The 12,744-nt window shown below is 33.2% G+C and overlaps 1 protein-coding gene across 1 annotated transcript in view; it reads left to right on the top strand.

The window, feature by feature from the left end:
• Nucleotides 1–12,744, top strand: part of LOC111636617 (coatomer subunit beta-like) — a 49,556-nt gene continuing 36,812 nt past the window's right edge. The window contains exons 1-2 of the mRNA XM_023381900.1: nt 1–166; nt 10,653–10,691. The gene's annotated coding sequence lies outside the window, so the exon portion shown is untranslated. The remainder of the gene's footprint in view (nt 167–10,652; nt 10,692–12,744) is intronic.

The raw sequence follows: 12,744 nt of genomic DNA, 5'->3' as shown, positions 1-12,744 counted from the left end.
ATATAGTTCATCCAAGATATCGTGATATCAAAATGGAGAAACATAAAGAATCCGCGCAAACTATCTGAGAGTTCCAAAACCTGCAAAGATTTCATAGAACCTGGTTTTACAGAGCGCTTTAAGAAGGTTTCATCTCTCTGTGAAATACCGTGCGATCCACATGAAGGTAAGTTTTTGTATACAGTATATAGACAAGCTTTGATTTAGCGATACTATTTGTTCTAAAACTGATACTAAACCGAACATGAGGTTAAACGAAATAACCTAAGCAATAAAGATTATGTGTAGTATGAGGTATATGAACAAGTTTGGAATTGAATTTAAAAATTACGTGATTTGATGGCGATAATGTTGTTTGCAATGCAATATTGCTTACTGAGTGCTTAAAAATGAATATTAAAGGGTTCCTTATATAACAATTAAAGAGAAGGGTATCTATTCAGTAATATTCATTGTCGTTTCACGAAGCTGACATTATTTAAGAAAGCGCTCTATCGAAGTTTGACTGTCGAGGTTTGAGATGTCTTATCAGAGTTATAGTATATTCACATGTTAGACTTATTTTAGGCTTATACTATGACTTAAAAATGTATGAGGCCTTCTACATACATACATACAAGAAAGACATCGGCCATGTTTAGCCGGAAGAAAAGAGGGTAAGGGAAAGGGGAGTGGAAGAAGGAGGGAGAGGAGATAGACATAATCATTTTTTATTTGGCACAAAATGTGCCATCTGGTTCCGCAAAGCACTTCCAGGAAGCAGGTACAGTGAATATATAAAATAATACAAAATGTTGCTAGTATAATGAGATACAAATAAAGTATAGTATAAAAATGAAAATAAAATATACAAATATTGATACAAATATAAATCTGCATACAGTGTACAGTAATTACAAATAATAACATAAAATGAACTTACATGAGAAATAATACAATTGAAATTGTTGAAATACAAAATACAAATATAAATACCATTCAGCATACAATGTACAGTACTAGTGTATATAGTAAAACAAAATGAGTTACAGGAAAAGTAAAATAGAAATAAAGTAAAAATATTTAACAAACACATATTTACATAAAATTATTTACGAAATTGTTGTAGTTGAGGAATAACAATGGTGACAAAGAACGAAAGCTAGTGGGAACTGAGTTGAGGGACTGTTGTGACTTTATTGTGGAAAGATATGAGCTGATTGAAATAGAAGTAAATGTTCTTGTCTTCTATTAAGTAATTACACTCGCTCGGCCAACATCCCCTTTGTCCAAAACAGCATGCCTCAAAAAGTGGCAAGGCATGAATAGCATGGGACAGTAAAAGATATAATGGAGGGGAGTATCAGAAACGGCACAGATGGTGCAAAGGTTGTTATCGTGAAGAGAGAATCTTTGGAGGTAGTTGAAAAAAACGGCCGTGACCAGTGAAAAATTGAGTGGTAGAAAAGTCCGGTATAAGCCAGGTGTTATTGAAGAAATCCTTGATAAATGGAAAGAAGCAGTAGGCAGTAGAGTTGTATTTTTAGTCCCATTTAAATTGCCAACTGTTACAAGAGATGCTCCCAAAAGACCTGCTTGATATAAGTCAGCTATTTTATCCTAGTCTCCTCTACCGCCAGATCAGCGGCAGCAGACTTTGTCAGAGTATCAGCACGTTCGTTACCAGTGGTTGCAATGTGTGCCTTTACCCAGGTGATAGAGTAATTGTTGTCGGAGTTGGAAATAATACGGTGGATGACGTTGGCAATAGGATGGAGGGAGTGATTGTATATAACTTTGATGGCAGATTGGTTGTCAGTGTAAATAGAGAAGTGCTGCTTGTTGTAGTTTGAGTTCGACCAGTGAATTGTACACAGAATACCAATCAGCTCTGCTTGGAAAACACTGCAGTGAGAGTGCAGTCTTAGACGCATAGAGAATATTTCTTTGTTGCTTTGGAAACGACAAAGCTGCACCCAGTGTCCGCAGCAGACAGACTCGTCGGTGAATACATTGAAATAAATGTTGGAGGCTGAAGTGGTAGAGAGGAGCTTGCTATGAGTAGGTTCAAACGGGCCGAGAGAAGAGAGATAGGACGTAGTTCGCCAGGTTTGCCTGCTTAGGGATCTGTACAATAAGGAGATAGACAGTAGAGAAAGATAGAATCCCTCTGAACGGTGTACATATGATTACAGTACCCTCTGTGTTTGATGTTGACGTGGAGTTTTTATGCTGCAAGGCCATAGTCCCCCACAGGGTCTAAAAGTAAACCTGAGAGTAGCGAACACCAATAATTGAGTGCCGCCACGAATAGCTAAGTGTAGAAGTTAGTGCCAAGTGGATGTTAGTAGGAAGACTTATATCTGCCAGAGTCGGTAGATTAACTGGTCTTTCGACTACCTATCTTCGGTCGTTGCTAAAATCAACTAGAGACAAATGTTACCACCAGGGGCACTGCAATCACTTCAAGAGCGGTAGATCGCATCGCTGTGAGGTCGAATATTTTTTTTTTATTGAAAGATATATAACCTTCGAGTTCGACTTCATAATTTTCTATATGAATTTTATTATAAGAATGAAAAAGCTTTTATTTAAACCCAAAACCAGGTTTATGGATAAATAAATGACACTTAATAAAACATTAAACACCTTCCATCGCTGAGAAATGTTTATTTAATAAAACACTAACATTTTCAGCCTCATGGAATAAACCATCCTCGGGTGTAAATGACTTCGAACGTATTTTATTAAATAAACATTTCTCAGCGATGGAAGGCGTTTAATGTTTTATTAAGTGTTTTAAAAATGCTGAGTTTGATATTTAGTTAAATAAATGACAAGGAACAAAACTGGCATAATAATACAATTATTAAATTGTGCTATTATGTCAATTTATTATACGTTAAAAATTTATTATACATACAAACAAATTATATTATACATAATAATAATAACAATTATTATTATTTGCGCTACTAAAATTTACTTTAAGTGAAAAATTTTTCTGTTTTTTACTTTCAGCTGATGAAATAAATGATTGATTAATCGTTCGCGTGAAAAAATGCAATCGACAGGTAACAAAAAAGTGCAAAAATCTGGAGGTCAAGTAGGACTTGTGACCAGCATTGGCGCATCCTATTATCGATGTAACAGAACACTGATTTAATATAATATCCATTATTGAAAAATAAACATCCAGGTTTGTTAATTTTTCGCATACTTTGCTTTCTGCCCAGTACATCAATTGGCAAAGCTTATAGCTTGGATATAACAAACCTCCTCGAGATTTGATGAATGTAAATGCCTTCTCTGGTGCAGAATCCTCAGGTTTTGCTGTTAATATATTTTTGCATTCGTCACAACCAAGTGATGGCAGTAGATGATAAACAATGTAACCTCCTAAATAACGTAGAATAAACTTAATGTTTCTGGTGCACAATAATCATGATCTAATAATTCACTATCACTAGTATCTCCATAGGACAGGCTTGGATTAGAAAACAAATTTTGTAAATGTTCTTCCAGTTGTTCTTAAACTTCTTTAAATGGTTTTTTGTGACTATGAAGAAGATTTTTAAAGTAATAAGGGAAGATCCAGGATCAGTTTGAACTGATGCTCGTTTGGGAGGACGAACCAAACTGTACACAGTCATCAGTCTGTACAGGTATAAGAACTGCACTGTTGTGGGATTAGAATTGCTTCCACTTCCTTGTCTTATCATTCCAAAGAAACGCTAATTGAAAAGAAAACATAAGTTAAGAGTTTAATACAAGATTATATAATCATTACACTAAGTTAGTTTTGATTGATAAAAAAAATATCAGATGATTAATCTTAAAGTATTTACAAGGAAAGGTGGGCCACAGAGAGATAGCTCTCAGTGAATCACAGTGGGTCTCACAAACCCAGCTCAATCTTTAGTTAACATTTTTTTAAATATAAAAATACTGAAAAAAATTTATATTCTTCCAACTTTTCAGTCCGATCAACATGCGGTTAGAACGTTTTTTGTTTTTTTTTTTTATTTGACTTTACTTGGACTACATGTCATATCAGAAGCTTCCAGTCGAAAAATTTACCGGGGAAACTCATTACTTCTATATACGAGGTCTGTTCAAAAAGTATCGGACTTTTATTTTTTCCGCGTAAACCAATGATGCGCGGGAGGCCTCTTTCGGTGGAGTTGTGGAGGGGACAGTCATGCATAGCCCTGAATTTTTTCCCGCCTGCAGGAAGCGTTAGTCGTTGGCAGTCGGCCTATGAGTGAGGACATGTAGCGAGCTCTCGTCGGATTTCACTAAGTTGGAAAATGACTGAACAACGTGAGCAGCGATATTACATCAAATTTTGCCAAAAACCTTGGCGATACCAGAGTCGGTAGATTAACTGGTCTTTCGACTTCCTATCTTCGCTCGTTGCTAGAATCAACTAGAGACAAATGTTACCACCAGGGGCACTGCAATCACTACAAGACCGCTAGATCGAATCCCTGTGAGGTCGAATGTTTTCTTTTTATTGAAAGATATATAACCTTCGAGTTCGATTTCATAATTTTTATATGCATTTTATTATAAGAATGAAAAAGCTTTTATTTAAACCCAAAACCAGGTTTATGGATAAATAAATGACACTTAATAAAACATTAAACACCTTCCATCGCTGAGAAATGTTTATTTAATAAAACACTAACATTTTCAGCCTCATGGAATAAACTATCCTCAGGTGTAAATGAGTTCGAACGTATTTTATTAAATAAACATTTCTCAGCGATGGAAGGTGTTTAATGCTTTATTAAGTGTTTTAAAAACGCTGATTTTATATTTAGTTAAATAAATGACAAGGAACAAAACTGACACAATAGTATTATTATTATTAAATTGTGCTATTATGTGAATTTATTATACGTTAAAAATTTATTGTACATACAAACAAATTATATTATACATATTAATAATAATTATTATTTTTATTATTTGCGTTATTAAAATTTACTTTAAGTGAGAAATTTTTCTATGGTTTTTACTTTCAACTGATGAAATAAATGATTGATTAATCGTTCGCGTGAAAAAATGCAATCGACAAGTAACAAAAAAGTGCAAAAATCTGGAAGTCAAGTAGGACTTGTGACCAGCATTGTCACATCCTATCATCAATGTAACAGAGCACTGATTTAATATATTATCCATTATTGAAAAATAAACATCCATGTTTGGGTTTGTTAATTTTTCGCATACTTTGCTTTCTGCCCAGTACATCAATTGGCAAAGCTTATAGCTTGGATATAACAAACCTCCTCGAGATTTGATGAATGTAAATGTCTTCTCTGGTGCAGCATCCTCAGGTTTTGCTGTTAATATATTTTTGCATTCATCACAACCGAGTGATGGCAGTAGACGATAAATAATATAACCTCCTAAATAATGTAGGATAAACTTAAATGTTTCTGGTGTACAATAATCATGATCTAATAATTCACTATCACTAGGATCTCCATAGTATAAACTTGGATCACAAAGCAAATTTTCTAAATGTTCTTCCAATTGTTCTTGAACTTCTCTGAATGGTTTTTTATGACTATGAAGAAGATTTTTTAAAGTAATAAGCATAGATCCTGGATCAGTTTGAACTGATGCTCGTTTGGGAGGACGAACCAAACTGTAAACAGTCATCAGTCTGTACAGGTATAAGAACTGTACTGTTGTGGGATGAGAATTGCTTCCACTTCCTTGTCTTATCATTCCAAAGAAACGCTAATTGAAAAGAAAACATAAGTTAAGGTTTAATACAAGATTATATAATCATTACACTAAGTCAATTTTACCTCTAATGGGTCCTGATTAAAGTGAGCTGTCAGGATATAATATGAGTTTGGAAGCAATTGTCTGACGAGTGCTAAGATACTAGTCAGCGTCAAGCGTAGATTTTCTGCTGTCTGGTGGCTCAAAAATCCCTTTTGATCAGTGCTTCTAATCTGTAATCTGAATGCTTCCCATCTATTTAACCATTCTAGAGATTCTTCAATAACCTATTTTTAAAAAGTTGTTAATTAAAACATTTATAGTTTTTGCTAGTGAATCATTACTATTACCTTGAGATCATTTGAATCATGTCTGATTCCTTCCTGTGGCAATCTACGATTTAAAGCATCAAAAAGAGCATTGATGTGACGTATGAAACTTATTGTAACATCTGCATTCTTTAGGATAGCAACCTCACGCTGTTTATAAAACAGCATAGCATCAGCAAAAGTATTACTAAATATCTATAAATATATGAGATAAATAAAAGTATTCTTATCAAGTCAAGATTATATAAGTAAAAAAAAGTGTTACTTGAGCTGCCAGCAATACACTCATTCTCTGGAAGTTATTGGGATTAACATGTATTTCTGTCACTTTGGGACATGCCTTTAATCCCTTTGGTAATTTGGAATCTTCATCAACAACTGCTTTAAAATGCTGTAATTCTACCCTTCCTTCAGGAAACTAAAAGTAAAAATGCAGAATAATGCAATGGCTTATATTATAAATTAGGTGAAAACACTTTATTTTCTTAGTTTTACCTGAAAGTATGTATTTTTCAAAAGATTGTTTCGCATACATTTTAAAATATGTGGTACATCAATAATAGCCAGTACTTGTCTATCTGCAGCAGGGTTTGTAAATGAGCATTGTATATTATTTGTGTCTGCACAAATTCCTAGAGCTTTTAAAGCTGCTTTGTTTGTGCTGGCACCATCACAAACTATTGCATTGACTATTGCACCACACTGTTCTAAATGAATAATTGCTTGCAAAATAAGTTTTGCAACAGTAGAACCTGGGACAGAGCTTTTTGAACAGAATGTGCCAATACATTGTACCCAACTAGCAAAGTGAGGTCTGAACATAAACACTAGGCCATGATCACCTGCTGTAAATTCACTCTGTGGCAATTCAGAATTGTCACCATAATCAACAAGTCCAATCATTTCACCAGTAGCTTTTGAAAGTTCTATATGTTTTTGAAGTGTGATTTCATCAAAAATTAAAACTCCCTGGCGTTCTGTTTGTGGAATTGTCTCCAATTTTGTCTTTAAAATAACAAAAAGATCTTCATCAAATCCAAATTTGGCATTAATGCCTCTGATATATTGATGCAGTGTAGACTGACAGGGTAAAGGCAAGTAATCATTATTTCTCAAAAATTCATAGAGAGATGGTGACCTAATTTTTAAAAGTAAACAGTCAAGTAACCAATTAATGTCATATCTCATACCCTTTTTGCTTTTTATATGGCATGCTTTCAGCATGTGCTCTATTATAAGTTTCTGTCTTGGTGGTAAGGAATCAAGTTTATCAGCTGACAACTGTTTCATTTTAAGTTCAGTATTTTCTTGATGAAGCTTGAGATTTTCTGTTTGAAGGGTTTTCAGTTTCTTCCTATAGATCATCTTTTGCTTTCTGCACCGATATAAATCCTCTTTGACTTTTAACAATTCAGACTGCAAAGCAGAGATTTTATTGACATATAACAGCTCAGGATGCTGTGTAGTTGCTGCTTCAGATGTGGAGGGTTCTTCTACTTCCTTTTCTACAGTTGTTACTTGGGAGTGTGTATCATGCAAATCTAATGATTGATAAAAAAAAATATCAGACAATTAATCTTAAAGTATTTATAAGGAAAGATGGGCCACAGAGAGATAACCCTCAGTGAATCACAGTGGATCTCACAAACCCAGCTCAATCTTTACTTAATTTTTAAATATAAAATGTTCCTTAAATATAGATAAAATAGATAGATAGATAAAATTTAATTTTATATTAAAACACAGGGTCCGAGAGACGCACTGCAACTCAGGCAAGGGCAAAAAATTACATGACTCACTGAGGATTAAGATTACATAAAAACCATAAATAGTTACCTTTGGTATTGTCTTTTTGTGATCCCTTCCTAGATGGTTCTTCATTTCTTGTGAGACATCGCGTTGATCGTTTTTGAGGTACAGACCTACTAATGTACTTAGGACAATTAGGGAAGTTTGATGGATATGCATCCGACGTTAATGCCCAGCGATCTCGTGGAATTTCTACTTTCTCTCCATTTATAACATGAGAGAAGGTTTTTAAAATAAATCTACTCGCAAAATGTACGTCACAAACGTAACATTTATTTGTTAGCATCTTGTCGTCTCGTGGAATGTATCGCATCCACTCCTCAATCTTATCGCTAGGAACACGGAAAAAATGTCTTCTCGTTCGATGACTTATATCCTGCCTTGCATCCTGGCACAAAGCACGTTAGCATTTTTATGTAGCTAAAAAACACAATTATTATAAGTCGAAATCACTGACCTCAGTATACACATAGCAAGAACAACGCTCTTCTGCTAACAGTGGAGCCAACTAGCGGCAAATATTGTCTCTAGCTAAGTTTGAACTATTAGTCGAAAGATTAATCTACCGACTCTGTATCTGCTTAATACTAATAAAACTGAACGCGATCGCGAATCTTAATACTACTTAATTAACAACTAAACAGACAGCTCGAAAAGGAAACGAACACAATGACAAACTAGACGAGACGAACAGACCAACAGAGACAAACGGGCAAGACCCCAATTTTTTTTTTGTTTTTTGGTTTTATCATTATTATTATTTTATTTTTTATTTATTCATTTATTTATTATTTTTTTAAGCATTAACTTACTCACTAACAAAACTAACCTACCATAACCTAGGACGAACCTAACCAGAGGACTAAAGTTAACAAACCCTAATCTAATTTAACCTAACCTATCATATCCTAATTGGAAACCAAGCTAAGAGTCCCTAATCTAACTTACAATTAGGACTACCCGAATTTAGACTGAAAGAGAAGACAGAAAAAATAATTAAAACACAAAGTTAAAAGGCAGCTATATACTGACAGTTGAAGCAAGGAAAAGCTAATTGCCATCCATGCCCCTGAAGTGAGTGCTATCAAGAGCCCCACTAAGGGTTATAAATGTAAGTAGGTGATGGAACTTTGTACAGTACGTGTGTGAATGAGTTGGTACGGATTGCAAGGCCAGTTGTACCCTTCAAGAATAGCAGCTCTCATTAAGACCCTAAGACAGTGACGAACATTCACTACTTGGAGGGCCGACGCGGCTATAATGCCCGTTGGCGGGAGAGAGGTGGGTCCCTCGGACGCGACATCTTAACAAAACTTTCGTTTAAATGTTTTATTAAACGGGCGCATGAAGGCTTAAATTACGAGTATGTGCTAGTTGTATACTATTTAAACTTTGAGATGCAAAATAGTGATGAAAGAATGCATATAAAATGTAATTATATCTGCATACTTTTGCTTTAGTTTCGATGGTGAAGTGAAACTTTCATTAATGTTGTTACAAACTAACATGGGAAAAGCTAAATTTGTCAGTAAATTTTTATTTTGTTTTAAATAATATAATCATTAAATTTCCGTATTAACTATTTCTTTAATTGCACATGTATGTTAAAGGAATTTTGGAAATGACGTCACGCTCGGCATGTTCTTCATTGGTCAGGGAAAGTTTTCTTGCGTCATATGAATAACAAGATTACGGTTCAATATTTGAGTTTTTATCTTTGATTAAGTAAATTTGAAATCCATAGAATATTTATTATTATAATGAAACATTTTTTCTATATTACAAATGTTTATAGTCTAATTTCGTTTTAACACTTTTTCAAACCGTTTAAACTGATGTCTAAATTATGGATGTAAAATATAAGGAAATGGTACTACTCAGAAAAGGAGGTCATTTTTCATTTTGACTTGAGAGGTTTTTTGACTGTAACTTTAGTTCAATTCATTTTGAATTCCTTTTTTTGTTTCTGATGTTCCTCACTTTTATTCATTTAAAAAGATAAATTTTATTTAGCGTTATTCCTGAGTGTTCTGCAAGGCATTTTCCTTGACCATTACACTATTTTCTTCGTCTAATTTTGATTTTTTTTCTTTTCCACACGTGGTGTAAATCCTTTTTAAGAATAAATTCCTGAACAAGAAGGGAACCAACCCCTCAGATCGGAACCTTAAAATCTCATAGGACAAAACAACATAATTTATAGATCTTCATTAATATTATTATAACAATTTTATTATTCTGAGATCAATTATTTATTTTTAAAAATAAAAAAAAAAGACTCAAATTTTTCCCATCCGGACGCACCACACCCCCGAAAAATTTTTGGGGAATTTTCGATTAAGTTCGGATTCGATCCCAAGTTCTCCATAGCCATAGGCTGCTATTTTGACCGCCATCCGCCCGTTATTATAAACCTTGTCGAATCCATAATGGGCTTGGTAATAAGGTTTTTATAGTGCCCACAATATGAAGAGTAAAATTATATATTTATATAGATGTTTAGTATTTCTCAGCTGCATAATCCGAATTACCACAAACGGCGATTTTTGTCTTATTAACAAAATTTATTTTTTAGAATTTATTTATAATTGCACCAGAAAAATCAAAATGGTCGCCAAAGAACCATTGTATAAATATAAATTGTATAAATATGCAATTTATTTGATGCATTAAAATGAAAATATATGTTACTTAAATTATTAAATTAATTTTAAGATGTTATTTAATTTTTTAAATAGAAAAATAAAATAATATATATTTATTATTATTATTTTACTATACAATCAATCTATTCAGGTGGCGCTGTGAAGACGTGACGCGTTGCTTGTTTAGAAGGTAGGTTTGGCAGTTTGGTAATATTTAAGCTCGAAATGCTTGTTTTTCGTTATATTCAGTGAAATTTCAATCATTATCACATTCCAAAATTAATTAATTCTTTATTTTTGATAACATATAATTCAATTACAGATATAATCGCGAGTCCATTCATAACATCCATCTTTTACAAATGGATGTTATGTTTAAAAGGAAACTTTTATGTATTAATTTTATTATATTCATATATCTCAAGGAATTTTGAAGACTTTTGATAAATTTTCTTAATGTTTAATATGTATGCATACATAAATATACACCTATACATAGTTGGCGTTCATGAATGATTTAAATTTATATGGTTTTATGGATAAAATTGCAGCACTAAACGAAGCAGTTAGGACCTTACCAGAGTTGTAGACCATGTCCATAAAGGTAAAAAAAATCAATGGAACTGATGATCTACTTGTGCCCTTTGTGAGATGTATCTCTGAAATCGGTGTATCTGGAATTTTGAAGACCCCAAAAAAAGGAGTTGAAAGTGAAAGAATCTGGTACTATTTCTCAAAACAATGCTAAAAATCGACTGTTTTCCACTTTACTAGAGATGGTGGAAAGCTCATAAAACATGATAAATTCCATTGCACCGATTGCTACTGGGGTGTGATTGGAGTCATGCTGCATGCTCTGTTAAATTTATCTCAGGTTCAAAATTACACCCGAAAATCGGTCTGTGTTATGAAGAATCACATATGGACTGTCCTTTGACTTTTTTACTCCTACAGGCATGGTCTGAAGCTCTGATAAGGTCCCAGGTGAATCATTTAGAGCTGAAACTTTATTGCTTTATGAATATATTTATATGCATAATGTGACTATATACACACAAATATAGTGGTTGGTAGAATTGTAGTTTCATATTGATGTGCAAACCAAGAAACTATAAGCAGTGCTTTTTTTCTAAAAAAAAATATTGCTTGTACACATATATAGTGACTGAACATAGAATTGTTTTACTGAGTAACTGTTGGTATTACACAATCAATACTTTTTATGCTATCTTGTGCTGGTACTAACACATTCTGGCCAAAAAATAGCCCTGACTATAAGTAATTTAACATACACGCAGAGAAAATTACTCTACTTTAACTTGTTTATTCATTAAATATTTGTTTAATAAAATTTTAATACTTAGCCAAATGATATAATTAATTGGGCTATTATTATGGTGATTGGTTTAGTATCAATGCATCGGGCTTCGGGATGTTTATTATATTTTTTTTGTATATAAAATAATTCAGAACAATATGAAGATAAATACAAAATGTATTTTATGTTGTCAGGAACAATAGGTTAATTTTATACTTAACAAATTTATAAATTATTTATTTTCATCCAAAAGATATTTAGTTTTATGGTAGTTTTACATTGAAAAAGATAATTTAGAAAAAACTTTACCTTTGAATAATTTTTTTTTTTTTTTTTACTGGAAGATACTCAAATCTGTATTACTCTTCACATATATTTTTAAACATAATAATTAGAATATTTATTTTTGTATTACGACATTTTTTTTAAACTTTCATCTCAAATACAGTGATGCCTCGTATAACGTACTTAATCCATTCCAGGTGCATGTTTGTTAAGTGAAAAGTCTGTTATACGAAACACGAAAAACATATAATTTGTTCCACAGCATAAAATAACCATATTGTATCATAAAAAAAATGAAAATGGAGCAGTCACCAATTATGCCGAGTAGTCAGATGTTGTGAGGAGGAGGTGGAGGAACACTTTCTTTACACATTCATACAGATACAGACTTTTTACACATTGCAGCAGATCTCTTTTTATTGTTTTTTAATTGGAGTCAGATTTAGGCTACTGGAGCTTGCAGGGTCATCTCCTCTTGTTCCATCCTTTGTTTTTTGGCAGCTTGCTTCTTGAAAAACATGTCCAATGTGGTCTGTTTCTCTCTCTTCTTCAACACCTGTCGGAAATGACGGGCAAGGGTGTCATTGTAGAGATCATTGATCCTGTTGGCCTCAGCTCTGTTTGGATAATGAGTGTTGGT

Source organism: Centruroides sculpturatus, unplaced genomic scaffold (assembly GCF_000671375.1).
Source record: "Centruroides sculpturatus isolate CEXI.00-Female unplaced genomic scaffold, Cexi_2.0 scaffold678, whole genome shotgun sequence".
Classification (NCBI taxonomy): domain Eukaryota; kingdom Metazoa; phylum Arthropoda; class Arachnida; order Scorpiones; family Buthidae; genus Centruroides; species Centruroides sculpturatus.
Note: the sequence above shows the minus strand (reverse complement) of the source record. Positions and strands in the feature narration are given on the sequence as shown.